The sequence below is a fragment of the Heptranchias perlo genome, chromosome 30 (genome assembly GCF_035084215.1).
Source record: "Heptranchias perlo isolate sHepPer1 chromosome 30, sHepPer1.hap1, whole genome shotgun sequence".
Taxonomy (NCBI): Eukaryota; Metazoa; Chordata; class Chondrichthyes; order Hexanchiformes; family Hexanchidae; genus Heptranchias; species Heptranchias perlo.
The window spans coordinates 4,594,482-4,610,301 of record NC_090354.1 but is presented as its reverse complement, the minus strand read 5'-3'; the positions used below and the strand labels follow the sequence as shown (position 1 = coordinate 4,610,301).

General features: G+C 44.1%; 1 long non-coding RNA gene across 1 annotated transcript; it reads right to left on the bottom strand.

Annotated features, from left to right (window-relative positions):
- Positions 1 to 2,744: 2,744 nt before the first annotated feature.
- Positions 2,745 to 13,842, bottom strand: LOC137300099 (uncharacterized). Its single transcript, XR_010958024.1, has 3 exons — positions 13,699 to 13,842; positions 8,951 to 9,026; positions 2,745 to 3,795 (listed from the first exon to the last, which is right to left on the bottom strand). It is a non-coding gene; the product is annotated as an uncharacterized lncRNA (long non-coding RNA).
- Between the last annotated feature and the right edge of the window lie 1,978 nt (positions 13,843 to 15,820).

The following is a 15,820-nucleotide window of genomic DNA, read 5'->3' as shown; positions in this document are numbered from 1 at the left end:
CTCATGCTGTGAGATCCTGATACCACCTACCTTACAACATTGCCGACACTTCAAAAAAAAAGTACTTAATTGGCTTTAAAGCGTTTTGGGACAATGTGAAAGGCGCTATATAAATGCAAGTCTTTCTTTCTTTTCTTCTTTCACCCATGCTACTGGGAGAAGTGTAGAGAGAAGGTCACCATAGCAGAGGATGGAAAATAAGTATGCAAAACATCTCAGGCCACTCTCGGGCTTCTTCTAGCAGCCATCTCAAGATCAATGTTGGGAAAGAACTGGAAGTGGGGTCCCTGTCTATCCAAAAATAATGCATAAAATAAAATATTGCATGGATATTACAAAAAGGATATAGAAGGCGCAAAAAAGATTTACAAGGATGATACCAGAACTGAGAGGTTATAACTATCAGGAAAGACTGAACAAGCTGGGGCTCTTTTCTCTAGAGAAAAGAGAAGGCTGAGGGGTGACCTAACAGAGGTCTTTAAAATTATGAAGGGGTGTGATAGGATAGACGTAGAGAAGATATTTCCACTTGTGGGAGAGTGCAAAACTAGGGGTCATAAATATAAGATAGTCACTAATAAATCCAATAGGGAATTCAGGAGAAACTTCTTTACCCAGAGAGTGGTGAGAATGTGGAACTCGCTCCCACAAGGAGTATTTGAGTTGAATAGCATCGATGCATTTAAGGGGAAGCCAGATAAACACATGAGGGAGAAAGGAATAGAAGGATATGCTGATAGGGTGAGATGAAATAGGGAGGGAGGAGGCTCGTGTGGAGCATAAACATGGACCTGTTGGGTCGAATGGCCTGTTTCTGTGCTGCAAATTCTATGTAATTCTGTGGACCCAAGGCCATGCCTGTGATTTGTACGGCGGTAATAGAATCCAGACGTTCTTGTAATCTGTATTGACCACTCAAGCTTTGCCCACTTATGGTTTATAAACAGCCTATTTCCAGGACATGACTAAATAGCAGGGAAGTTTTTATGAGAGAGTTAGCAAACTTTGTTGAGGTTACATCAAAGTTGTCAAATCCTAGGGTATTGTTGCAGTGTTAGATCTGACAGCACATAACCAACTGTTCAGTGAAAGACTGAGGTTCTGCCTAGACCACCACAGAAAGGATCAAAGCCATTCCCTCTAATCCAGTAAAAATTAAGGTTGCTGTAGTATTTAAGTCTTGCCACTGGATGTCAATATTACATTCAGTAAATAGATTTATTATCCATTTATAGTCAATGGCAGAAAATCCAGCCAGTTTGCAGTATGATGACCTCTAGAGGCACAACACCAGCATTACACCACTCGAACCAATTCAACAATGGCGCACTTAAAGGAGTCTGGATGTGCCACTAATTTCAGAAGCCTAGAACTAACAAACGGAATAAACTTTACTGATCCATACATTTCTCCCCTCCCGTGCTTGGCCTAATCTCCCGCTCCCTCTCAGCGCTTTACAGCTCAGCCACTTTCTCCGTTTATCGCCGTCGGTGGTAGGAAAGATAACGGAACTTTACTCAAAAAACATCTGGAAACCAAAACTGTAATCGAGAATAGTCAGCACGGATTTCAAAAAAGGTCATGCTTGACCAACTTTGTTGAATTCTTTGAAGAAGTAACAGAAAGGGTAAACAAGGGTAATTCAGTAGATGTAATATATTTGGATTTTCTAAAGGCCTTCGATAAGGTACCGCACAGTAGACTCATGACTAAAGTCAGAGCATGTGGAGTCAGTGGACAAGTAGCAGAATGGATTGCAAGCTGGCTACAAAACAGAAAAGAGAGTAGGGGTTAAAGGTAGTTACTCAGACTGGCAAAAGGTGGGACGTGGTGTTCCACAAAAATCGGTGCTGGGACCACTGTTATTCACCATTTACCCAATCGATTTGGACTCGGGAACGGAAGTACAATTGCAAAATTTGCAATTGACACCAAACTGGGGGCCATAGTTAATACTGAAAGAGCAAATGCCGACCTTTAATTGAATTTAGCCATCTAGTGTGGTGTAGACATACTCATTCAGATCCTTCATCTTGGTTTGACTTTTAATGTGTGTAAAAAAAAACTGTGATGAAGGCAGGCCAATGTTGTAAATCTGGACCTTCAGCTGATTGATTAAAGTGGCATTTAAAACCAGTTTTCAGGTGATGAAAGCTCAGTTCTTCCAAAACCTGCTCCCACCTGGAGCTGGAGAAAGAGGAAGCAAGCTAAGTAAAAGGTTCAAAACTAAGGGAAGTTAGTTTGTGAAAGCTAGATTAGGATGCAAAAAAATAAAACTGAAGATTAAAAATGATAGGACAGGCAGGAAATAGAACCATAGAACCATAAAAAAGATACAGCACAGAAGGGGGCCATCGGCCCATCGTGTCCGCGCCGGCTCGAAGAACAACCAGGTGCCCATTCTAATCCCACCTTCCAGCACCCGGTCTGTAGCCCTGCAGCTTACAGCACTTTAGGTGCTGGTCCAGGTACTTTTTGGAAAGGAAGATGGAATAGGAACGAAAGCAAAATACTGTGGATGCAGGAAATCTGAAATAAAAACAGAAAATGCTGGATTCACTCAGCAGGTCAGGCAGCATCTGTGGAGAGAGAAACAGAATTAACGTTTCAGGCTGATGACCTTTCATCAGGACTCACAAGGTGAGTAGAATCAATGTGCTTATTTTTAATTTTTAGTTAAGATTGTGTTTTAAATGTATATTTATTTCAATTCACTTAATATACAGTAGCAAACATACTCCTGATCTTGGGGTTCCTTTATTACTATATCGTTTGTAACATTTTTAGCATCACAATGATTTGAGGAAAAAAAATGGTCAGTCCAGGGAGACAAGAGTTTTCCTGGACCAGTTGGCAGTCTATGGATTAATTGATCAGTACAGTTCAACAATATTGGAACTTTGGATTTATGAACACTAGGGTTGCCAACCCTCCTGGATTGCTCTGGAGTCTCCAGGAATTGAAGATTAATCTCCTGAACATTGCTGCGAGCGACACCCAGGAGAAAAATCACAAGGACATTGAAAAAATTGTGTGTTTTTTAAAATTTTCTTTGAATACTTTTTGTTTTTTTAAAGTATGGGGGATGGGAAAAAGGTTATTTGACTGGGTGAGGCGGTTGGAGGTGGGAGTCACATGATGAAACCTCCAGGAATGCATCCAACCAGAGTTGGCAACCCTTATGAACAATGACATAATGAATTGAACCGATTGGTTAACTGAGTGCACTGCATTGCCCCCAGCTTAATGTAGGCAAAACTGAAATCACATTTTTTTTTGGCTCCTGTCACCTCCTGATCTTAATTTCGTCACCTTCTCCATCTGCCATCTTAGGCTCAGTGCGAGAGGCACGCTGCTTCATCCCCAGACGAGTCTCTTTCCGCACATCGGCTCCAACAGGGCCACCACTGCCGGCGAAATTCTAATCCATAATGTCATCACCTAAAGGCTCGTGCTGTGCCTGACATGCATTGCATGCTTCCACGTCCAATAACATGGAGGAGAAGCCTATTTTAAGTGACCTCAACTACCACATGCCATTGCCTAGCACCAGATAATTGGCCCCTGGGGAGCACTCCATGCACTTCTTCAAGTAGCACCATGGAATCATTTAAAGCCACTTGAACTGAAGGAGGATATCTCTGACACTCACTCAGGTATCAGGCGAGGTTACATGTCCTGGAGCGGGGCTTGAATCAGAGGCACGAGAGCTCCCACACAGCCACGGCTGGTGAAGGAACAACATTGACTGTCCTTCAGATGCAATTCATTGAACATGAAGTCCTTCGGGACATCCTGAAAAATATGATAAGGCGCTATATAAAATGCAAGCTGGTGAAATTAGTCTTTGGCAGTCGCGCGGAACGGGCTCATAGCGAATTGAAAAAAAAAAAGACTGGCATTTATATAGTGCTTTTCACGAACTCAGGGCGTCCCAAAACACTTTACCGCCAATGAAGTACTTTTGAAGTGTGGTCACTGTTGTAATGTAGGAAACGGGGCAGCCAATTGGCACACAGCAAGATCCCACAAACAACAATGTGACGATGACCAGATAATCCCTGTTTTAGTGATGTTGGTTGAGGGATAAATACTAGCCAGGACGCCCCTGGTCTTCTTCAAATAATGCCAGGATTTTTTTTTAATGCTAAACCGAGAGGGCAGATAGGGCCTTGGTTTAACATTTCATACAAAGGATAGCACCTGCGACAGTGCAGCACTCCCTCAGTACTGCACTGGCAGTGTCGGCCTAGATTATGTTCTCAAGTCTTGGGAGTGGTTTGAACTCAAGACCGCCTGACTCAGAGGTGAGAGTGCTCCCCACTGAACCACGGCTGACACACAAGCAGCAGCCTCTTTAACACCATGTCCAATTTCCATGGAAAAGTAATTTGGGCGTGGTGTAAAACAGGCTGCCGATTCACTATGAGACTGATTAGTGTTCCGAGCGAAGACCAATTTAACCCCCTTACTTATTCTTTGTCCAATTTGTAATAGTCAAATTGTTCCACCAGGTGGCAGGCACTATACAGTTCCACACAAAGATTCAGGCAGAGGGGGCGAGAAAGGTTGAAAGCACAAGGTGCATCTCCTTGTCTGTGGGCTCTGCTGAAAATGGGCTCTCAAATTAGAGCAGCCAATCAACAAAAACACATAAAACTCAATTTTCAAAAATAACAATTGAGTTTTAAAAAAAAAATCAATTAAGAAAAAATTGTGCTGGCCACTTATTGCCATTTATTGAATGTTCTTTAAAACCATTTTCCATTTGCTAACAATTGAAGCACTCCCAGCAAGGACAGGTTATAAAAACCCATCAAAAATGCCAACTAACAGGTTGTTGCTTAGAAGGCGTCAATTTACCCGATGCTCCCATTTCAGCCTCAGTTGAAACTATCTGAAATGACCAGCACTGTTTCTGTTTTGTCTCATTATTTTTCCCTGGGAATGAGGTGCAACTTTTAAACAAGGAGACATTTAAAAAAAAAGGATTGTTTCAAAGTGCTGGACCTGACCCAGGCTGATGTGAAGGTTCTTATTTAGAATGGTCACTCCCCCTCCTCCTCCTCTGATCGTCCAATTCACATTTTTAAATGGAGAAGTCACTTCCTCTGGAGAGACGAGCACCAACACCAGATTAGCACAGATGTGACGGAGGTGACCTGTATTGCGAATTGGCCTCAGTGCAGAACACTTACACTCAGCTCAACATCATCTTCAGTTCATTGACGAAACGGCAATGGTTCACAGTTGCACAATCTCACCATCAGTAACAGCACAGCGTAACCGTGAGAGTCCAATCTAGCTCACCACTCCTAAACTGGGATGGCTCCTCCAGCCAAATGGAACTTTGCATTTAAGATGGCGATTTGTGCGTTCTCCACACACATGTGGGGGCAATTTTAACCATATCCTGCCCTTCGGGAAACTGACGGAATCGGGGGGCAACGCTGGTTTTACGGCCCGCCCGATTTTACTCTGCACTGAAGTCAACGGAGGGTTCATAGGTTTTAAAACCAGCGTTCCACCCTATCCCGTGGGGTTCCTGCCCGATGAGTTAGGTTAAAATTATCCCCATAGTCTTCCTGTATTATACTCGATCATCTTTGAATTACTATCACTATGCTCCAGCATAATAAAATACACATCAACAATTTAAACGTCCAGCATGGAAGAGGACAGGCTGGACAGTTATTCTGGAATTTTGATTATTTAAAAAAGGAAAGAAAAACAAAGAATTTGCATTTATATAGCACTTTTCATGACCTCAGGTTGTCCCAAAGCGCTCTACAGCTAATGAAGTACTTTTGAAATGTAGTTACAGTTGTAATGTAGGAAATGTGGCTGACAATTTGTGCACAGCAAGCTCCCACAAACAGCAATGTGATAATGACTTGACAATCTGCTTTTTTAGTGATGTTGGTCAAAGGATAAATATTGGCCAGGACACCAGGGAGAACTCCCTTGCCCTTCTTCGAATAGTGCCGTGACACCTTTTATGTCCACCTGAGAGGGGCCTCAGTTTAATTTCTCATCTGAAAAATGGCACCTCCGACAGTGCAGCACTCCCTCAGTACTGCACCGGGGAGCGTCAGCCTAGATTTTGTGCTCAAGTGTCTGGAGTGGGACTATGAACCTTCTAACTCAGAGGTGAGAATGCTACCGACTGACACAATTTGATTTTAAAATACAATCAAAATCAAAATGTAAAACACCCTCATAGTGTGGAATAGAAATAGCTACAGCTGGGGAAGGAACACTGTGAGGGTTTAATATGCATGGGAACGTACAAGGGCAAAGGCTGCTGCTGGTAAATCACTGGGTGCAAATTGATTTTAAGCCTGAAACAAGGATAAATGCAAATTTTCTTGGCAATCACATTTTAAATATGTGTTGGGGTGAAGTGTTCGTGCATCCAAGCAAACTGAAAGTTTAATCAGATTGTGGGATGCGCGGTCAGTACTTTTCTATCCAGTATTCTGAGTCTTCACCCGGTCACCCAGGTTTCTCAATTTAAAAAAAACACAGGAGCTAAATAAGTAATAATGAGGGTGAAACCAGCCAAAGCCAGTAGCACAAAACGGACCGATAGCAAATTGGCAGTTTAGCATCGCACTATATTTTTTCCCCATTGATTTCAATGATAAAGAGCATTGGGTGCGGTGTAAACCTGGTGCCTGTTCACCATCAACTCATTTTGCACCACTGGCGTCGACCAATTTTACCCCCACTATAATTACAGTAAAATGTTATAAACTCTTTTTAAAATAGCTTTCGCCAGCGATGTTTAGACCTTTGTCCCTGCGACTCGCTAAAAGTACTCACTCGAAGAAAAGCAGGGGAGTTCTCCCCACTGTCCTGTCCAATACTAATCCCTCAACCAACATCACTAAAAACAGATGGTAATCTGGTCATTTATCTCATTGCTGTTTGTGGGATCCTGCTATGCACAAATTGGCTGCCACGTTTCCTACATTACAACAGTGACTGCAGTTCAAAAATACTTCATTGGCTGTGAAGCCCTTTGGGGCTTCCTGAGGTTGTGAAAGATGCAATATAAATACAAGTCTTTCTTTCTTTAAAACTCTTTTTAAAATAGCTTCCGCCAGGGATATCCAGAGCTTGGTCCCTGCACTTCACAAAGGGCAATCGAGCCTCATGGCCACACAGGAAGATTCACAGTACAAAGCACTAAATTCAAGGAACATACTTAAAAGCCATTGCCCACTGCCAGTCTAAGTCACGGAGTAGTTGTTTGAAATTGCAGTTCTGATTCAGGATTGGACCCTTGGGGGGTTAATCCGTGGGGATTTGCAGGCCACATAGCCTGGGCTTGTGGCCATTACTGCCCCATAGACCGTTGTCTAGAAGCCTCTGGCTTACACCTCAAAGGAATGCAGCAATTTTTAAAAATTCATGATCAATATTTGTTCCTGGAGATTTCTCTTGACAGTGTTTACAGGAATGTGAGTGAGCCTGGAGAATGTGCCCAAACATCAGTGCTGAAATCTCACATTCCTCATAAGCCTCTAACCAGACTTGACAAGTGTCACTCAACGGAAGTTACAATCATCCATTTCCATTTAAAACTGTCACCAATTTTTATGTATCTTATTATTAAAAATCAACACAGCTCCCAATCTTTAAATGGGTTAGCACCATCTGCCACTCTCATCAGTCATAAATGTCACTCCTAACACTCTTCTACTGTTAAGAGCTCTGTTCAAAGTAGCTTCATCTTGACTGTACTGTACCGTACCACTTAACATATACGGGTAGGACAGTCGCTGTTCCTCATGTTGGGGAAGTCACTGGATAACAACTTTCTCTTTACAAAGTGACACTGAATGGCGTTTTCAAGGAGGAAATGCAAACAGGATTAGATTACACAAAAAAAAACTTTTCAATTCCAACTTTGCTCAAGATTCTCAAGATAAAGAGAGACAGAAAGAGCGAGGCAGAGATGGAGACAGGAAGCACAAGCAAGATGTTGCCGTCTCTTTTATTGCTTCCCAAGGGTAAACACAAACTGACGAACAGCCTCACTAAATGTCAGCGTGTTCATCTCATGTCAGTGTCACCAACTCCTCCAACATTAACATTTATATTCATCCAACCGGCCGCGATGGATGCCACCTCAGTTTTTTTTAAAAAGGTGTCAGCCGTGGTTCCATGGGGCAGCACTTTTGCCTCTGAGTCAGAAGGTCGTGGGTTCAAGTCCCACTCCGGAGACTTGAGCACATCATCTCGGCTGACCCTCCCAGCGCAGTGCCGAGGGAGTGCCGCACTGTCAGAGGTGCCGTCTTTTGGCTGAGACATTAAACCGAGGTCCCTTCTGCCCTCTCGGGTGGATGTAAAAGATCTCATGGCACCATTCGAAGAAGAACAGGGGAGTTCTACCCAGTGTCCTGGCCAATATTTATCCCTCAACCAACATCACTAAAACAGATAAACAGATTAACTGGTCATGATTTCTGCTGTTTGTGGGACCTTGCTGTGCACCAATTGGCCGCCGCATTTCCTACATTACAGTAGTGACTAAACTTCAAAAATACTTCATTGGCTGTAAAGCGCTTTGGGTCGTCCCGAGGTCGTGAAAAGTGCGATATGAAAATGCAAGACTTTCTTTTATTGACACAACTTACTTTTGTTATCTCGCTAAGGTTTGGTTGGTATTAGAAATAATTTGAAATGTTCCGAGAAATGTGGCAATGTCTCATTGAGCAACAGGCTCAGGAAAAGTGACTGAATAAGTGAACCAAACGCGGAACAAGCAAACCGCAAACATCTGGGGGCGGGAGGAGAGGAGAGGAAAGGAAGTGATCCAAAAAGGGAAACATGATGCTCCATGCTTACAGGAAAACAGTGGTGAGCTGAGCTACCAACAGCGGGCACCCAGTTATAGTCCCGTGCAGCACATTAACACTGCGAATATCTTGTTTCCAATTACCTCACAGTCTAGATTATTTCTTCAAGATGCAGAGCTGAAATGTTACATTTCTTTTCCAGTGTGCCTGTCCCATCCCCTACAAAGCAAAAGAATGCATGAATTAAGAAAAGGCCATCCAAGCCACCATGTTCACTTCTTCTACTGGGGCTAAAAGGGTTAAATTATGAGGACAGGTTCCATACACCAGGCTTGTATTCCCTCGAGTATAGAAGATTAAGGGGTGATCTAATTAAGGTGTTTAAGATCATTAAAGGGTTTAATAGGGTAGATTGAAAGAAACTATTTTCTCTCTGGTGGGGGGAGTCCAGAACAAGGGGGCATAACCTTTAAATTAGAGCCAGGCCGTTCAAGGGTGATGTCAGGAAGCACTTCTTTACACAAAGGGGAGTGGAAATCTGGAACTCTCTCCCCCAAAACGCTGTTGAGGCTGGGGGTCAATTGAGAAGTTCAAAACTGAGATTGATAGATTGATGCACGGATATTAAGGATTATGGAACCAAGGCAGGTCGATAGAGTTAAGATGCTGATCAACCATGATCTAATTGAATGGTGGAACAGGCTCGAGGGCTGAATGGCCTCCTCCTGTTCCTATGTTCCTATAATCTGCCCTATCCTGGACCCTACCCCATCTGTTTAATCTCCTGAGGGAAAGGTCTGTGTAAATATTCCCTGATTTCCAAAGGTAACCAAACAAAACCCTTCAATATTCATCCATCTCAAGTTGGTCTCATCTCCTCTCCAGCCCTAGCAACACAGGGACCATTGCGTCCCATAGATTATTTGATTGTCTTGGTCCATGCCTGTTCCTATAAGCCTCAATCCCATTCCACATCAGATATTTATCCAGCTCCTTTTTGAAGGAGTTAAGTGACAAAATGTCAACAGCATTCTTGGTCCCCTCTTGTTCATCACCCTCTAACCCTTGGTGACATTATCAGGAAGCATTGTAAGATAGAATATATATTCTGACAATACCAGCTCTACTTCTCTGCCTCTTTCAATTGAATTAAGACTGTTGCTGCTCTCCCCAACTGTTTATCCTACATCAGGATCCAGAGAAACCAGAATTTCTTTCAGCTCAATGTTAGCAAAACTGAAGCCATCCTTTTTGGCTCCCTGCAGGATCTGCGTGCCTCTGGCCTTGATACCATCGACCACCTTAGGCTGGCAGCCAGTGCAGAAACCTGATGTCAGGCTCAACCCTGCGTTCAACTTCCTCCCCCACATTCGCATCATTATTATGGCAACTTTCTCTCACCACTGCAGCATTGCCCACGTCCATTCCGCCTCTCCACACCATCATCTAGTCAATGTCTTCATCACCTTGACAATCAACTTGTCTAATGCTTTCCTAGCAGTCTTCCCTGCATCAACCCTTCACAAGCTTCAATAGTTGGCAACAACACCCACACTCACACTCAACCCCACACTCCCATCACCCCCACACTCCCATCACCCCACCCTCACCATCACTCAATCCCACACTCCCATCACCCCCACACTCCCATCACCCCATCCTCACCATCGCTCAATCCCACACTCCCATCACCCCCACACTCCCATCACCCCCATCACCCCCACACTCCCATCACCCTCACACTCCCATCACCCCACCCTCACCATCACTCAATCCCGCACTTCCATCACCCCCACACTCCCATCACCCCATCCTCACCATCCCTCAATCCCACACTCCCATCACCCCCACACTCCCATCACCCCATCCTCACCATCCCTCAATCCCACACTCCCATCACCCCCACACTCCCATCACCCCATCCTCACCATCCCTCAATCCCACACTCCCATCACCCCATCCTAACCATCCCTCAATCCCACACTCCCATCACCCCATCCTCACCATCCCTCAATCCCACACTCCCATCACCCCCACACTCCCATCACCCCATCCTCACCATCCCTCAATCCCACACTCCCATCACCCCATCCTCACCATCCCTCAATCCCACACTCCCATCACCCCCACACTCCCATCACCCCATCCTCACCATCGCTCAATCCCACACTCCCATCTGTTGGTTGAGTGACAAATATTGGCCAAGACATCAGGGGGAACTCCCCTGCTCGTCTTCGAATAGTTCCCTACACTACACTGGGAGTGTCAGCCTAGATTTTGTGTTCAAGTCTCTGGGGTGGAACTTGAACCCACGACGTTCTGATTCAGAGGCCAGAGTGCTACCCACTGAGCCACAGTTGAGGGAGGTTGGCTGGGACACCGGGAGAACTCCCTGCTCTTCTTCAAATATTGCCATGGAATCTTCAACAACCATCTGAACCACAGGGACAAGCAGAGGGGGGGCTCAGTTTAATGCTTTATCTGAAGGACAGCATCTCCAAAATAAAGTATTCCTGTACTAGCATGTTGGCCTAAACTATGAACAGAAGGTTCAGGTCTAGGGCTCAAACCCACAACCCTCCGACCCAGAACCACATATAGTAACAAGCGGGGTTCAACTTTTGTTAAGCAAGGGTATATTTTTGTTAGGTAAAGGGTATTAAGCATTACGGAACCAAGGCAGGTAGATGGAGTTAAGATACAGATCAGCCATGATCTAATTGAATGGCAGAACAGGTACGAGGGGCTAACTGGCCTCCTCCTGTTCCTATGTTACTATGTTCCGAACTTAAACCTCCAGTTCTCACAACAGTGATATCCTGCCTGAAAAGGCGGCAAGTTTGAATATCTCTCAAGGTTGGGTTTGAACCTGTGAGCCTCTGGATTGGAAATCAGCCCTTTGCTGAAGGAGCCTAATGGCCACTAGAAAATAATTATGTTAATATCTTATTAATTACCAATATCGTTGTTCAAAGAAAATTCAGTATTCTTAAGGTTGATTGGATGATGCTGATGATTTGGAAAAGCTCTTTGAAATTTGATTTTTCCCTTTCTCTCTTCTCCACACTTTGAAACCCAAGTGCTGATGTCACTGATTTTGGTTGTGTGCGTGTGTGGGCATGTGTGTGTGTGTGTGGGTGTATATGTGTGTGTGGGTGTGGGTGTATGTGTGTTTGTGTGTGTATATGTATGTGTGTGTATGTATATATGTATGTATGTATATGTGTGTGTGTGTATATATGTATATATGTATGTATGTGTATATATGTATGTACGTGTATGTGCGTGTGTGTGTCTGATGTCTCACTCAAAACAAAAGACAGGTCATCATATCTAACAGATTAAAGATGAAATGAATGCAGCATCAGTGTTTGTTAATTGGACGGGCAGAGGGAGCAACGTGGGACAACATTTGGGAACCAGTCTCGTCATGTTCCGACTGTGGCATTTCCACCATCAGAGCAGGTTAGGGATTTAAAAAGAGAAACATTTGCAGTTGTCTCACCGCTCATTTACAACCAAAAGACTTGTTCGTCTATTTTGATTGCCTGCACCATAATTAAACTCCTTGATGTGTTTTTTTTCTCCCGCTGTAGAATTGACAAGTGGACAAAACGCTCCTAGTTATATTCCAGTCCTTGCTCTTGCAATGTCAGTTTGAGATCCATCACTTCTCCCATTAAAACTGGGATTTTAATTTCAGATATGGCTGAGAATCATTCAAAGCTTTCATCAGCAAACTGACATAATGGTCTCAATGTTAATAGCCTTAATATTATCACTTCGCCGAAATTCCCATCACTAAACTAATTGCAGTGAAAGCCCGCAGGAGGGAAGATTAGAAAGTCAAATTTATCCACGTGTTTCTCCCCTCTGTTGTTAGCCGCTAGCTGCAGTGTAACAGCCTGGAGGAGTTTTAAGCAAATGTCCTGCAGCAGTGGCTGCAGTACTTTGTTGAGATTAAAGCAATAATCCCTGTAATTTACAATGACATGTACAGAGGGAAAAAACAGTGTGAAGCTTCCAGGCACTGTTCATCAATGCACCACAATACAATACAAAATAGCATTGTCCAACCCAACATAGTACAGCATGTACAGCAGTTCTGACGAAAGATCTTCGACCTGAAACATTAACTCTGTTTCTTTTTCCACAGATGGTCTGACCTGCTGAGCTTCTCCAGTGTTTTCTGTTTTTATTTCAGATTTCCAGCATCCATAGTATTTTGCTTTTGGGATATTACAGCATGGACTATCCCAACCCAAAACCACAGAACATAGTTCAACTCCAACCCAACATAACCCATTACAGCCTAGTCCAACCGAACATAATACAGCATGATCTATTCCAACCCAAAACCACAGAACATAGTCCAACTCCAACCCAACATAACCCATGACAGCCTAGTCCAACCGAACAAAGTACAGCATGATCTATTCCAACCCACCATAGAACATAGTCCAACTCCAACCCAACACAACCCATGACAGCCTAGTCCAACCGAACAAAGTACAGCATGATCTATTCCAACCCACCATAGAACATAGTCCAACTCCAACCCAACATAACCCATTACAGCCCAGTCCAACCCAACATAGTACAGCATGGTCTATCCCAACCCAAAACCACAGAACATAGTCCAACTCCAAATCAACATAACCCATTACAGCATCGTTCAATTTGACCTAACACAACACAGTAGAGAATAGACTGACCAAGCATAGTATATTACACCATACACCAACTCAACACAACACAGTATAGGATAGCCCAACCCAACCCAGAAAAATCAAGCACACCACAGTCCAACCCAGGACAGAACAACCAACCCAGTCTGGTCCAGTCCAACTCAACACAGACATTGAAACCCAACACAACATGAAATACTTACAGATGCCAAAATTCCCAGTAACCGAGCAGACTCAGGTCACCAAGGTGTTGACTGATCTACTAAATTTCAAATATTAAAAGCATAGTTGGCTTCATTTTTTGTTATATGTTGAAAGTAAATCTTTTCTTATCATACTGGTTAAGTCTCCCCGTGCTACCCACCACTGCCTAGTCAACAGTCTGTGTAGGCAAGTGACCTGATTAATGATCGCTGCTACTCTTGGTTTCAGTTTTGTTTCTGGGACTCGAATCTGCCCATTTTGACTTACGCTTTCTCTTCATGGGGAGATGACCACCTCTGTATTGCTGCTTGGCCAAGATCAAGTGTTTGGTGGGGGCAGTGCTTACTGTGCCAGTAAGTTGAGGGTAAGTGGGAGTGAGCTTTTAAGTTCCAGATTTTACCTCTCTTGCCCTCTGGACAGGACGCTGGTTCTCATGAAATGCTCAGCCCTGCAGCAACAACAATAGCTTGCATTTATATAGCACCTTTAGCACAATAAAACGTCCCAAGGCGCTTCACAGGAGCGTTATCAGATAAAATTTGGCACCGAGCCAAATGAGATATTAGGACAGGTGACCAAAAGCTTGGTCAAAGAGGTAGGTTTTAAGGAGTAACTTAAAGGAGGAGAGAGAGGTGGAGAGGTTTAGGGAGGGAATTCCAGAGCTTAGGGCCTAGGCAGCTGAAGGCACGGCCATCAATGGTGGAGTGATGAAAATCGGGGATGCGCAAGAGGCCAGAATTGGAGGAGCACAGAGATCTCGGAGGGTTGTCGGGCTGGAGGAGGTTACAGAGATAGGGAGGGGTGAGGCCATGGAAGGATTTGAAAACAAGGATGAGAATTTTAAAATCGAGGCGTTGCTGGACCGGGAGCCAATGTAGGTCAGCGAGCACAGGGATGGTTGTAGATTATTGTTAAAGAGATGCAGTGACCCGTCGGTGCTGGTGAGCAGTCAAAATTCACTGGGTGACTTACCGCCCTGATCCCGCCGTCCGATTTTTACCAGCACTTCTGGACAGGTGGCTAAACCGGCCACCCAAAGCTAGCCAGGGCCTCCTTTGAATATGCGGATCGGGATCCAATGACACACGTTCCCACCAGGTGAAGGCCTGTCAGAAGAGGATTGGAAGCAGAAGAGGCCATTCAATGTAGTGCGCCTCCGGGCCTCCCCCTGCTCTGGACTCCCCTCCGTCCCCTACCAGCGAGACGCCTCCTGAACCCCCCCACCCCCACTCCCTCAATCCCCACACTTGCCCGAGGAGCCAGCGGGTGGTCCTTGGCCAGCAGCTGCTTCCTGGCCCATTCCGGGTTGAAATCTCCACGGCCTCATTCTGTTGGGGGCGGGCAGGAAACCCTCTGGGAGTTGTCATGAATCCATTAATGAGTTTAATATCCTCTGTGCAAAAACAGGTTCCAATCTGCATCAAAATAACTTTAACCAGTAAACTAAAAATAGTGCACAGAGAAAATGAAACGCATAATTTCACAACATTGTGTCAATGACTCCTCCAGATGACTGGTATTCTTCAGGTTGGGTTAAGAATGTTATTGAGCAAGAGGAGAAAGATTTTTAGCCTCCATCCAGTCCATTCTATACACATACATAATATTACATAGAATTACATGCCCGTGTTTATGCTCCATACGAGCCTCCTTCCACCTTATTTCATCTCACCCTATCAGCATATCCTTCTACTCCTTTCTCCCTCATGTGTTTATCGAGCTTCCCCTTAAATGCATCTATGGTATTCACCTCAACCGCTCCATGTGGGAGCGAGTTCCACATTCTCACCACTCTCTGGGTAAAGAAGTTTCTCCTGAATTCCCTATTGGGTTTATTGGTGACTCTCTTATATTTATGTCCCTTAGCTTTGGATTCCCCACAAGTGGAAAAATCTTCTCTACATCTATCCTGTCAAACCCTTTCATAATCTTAAATATATTGTATATATAATAAATTGTGTATATAATACTACAAAACTGAAAGTACTTATGGGATGGAGAGATTCTGTCATAGGCCTGTCCATGGCGACACCTGACCATGTATAAAATTTAAATCCATGTTCCCAGTATTTTGCATTCAACTCAAGTTGCTGACGTGAACACATCTTGGCGTTCTGATTT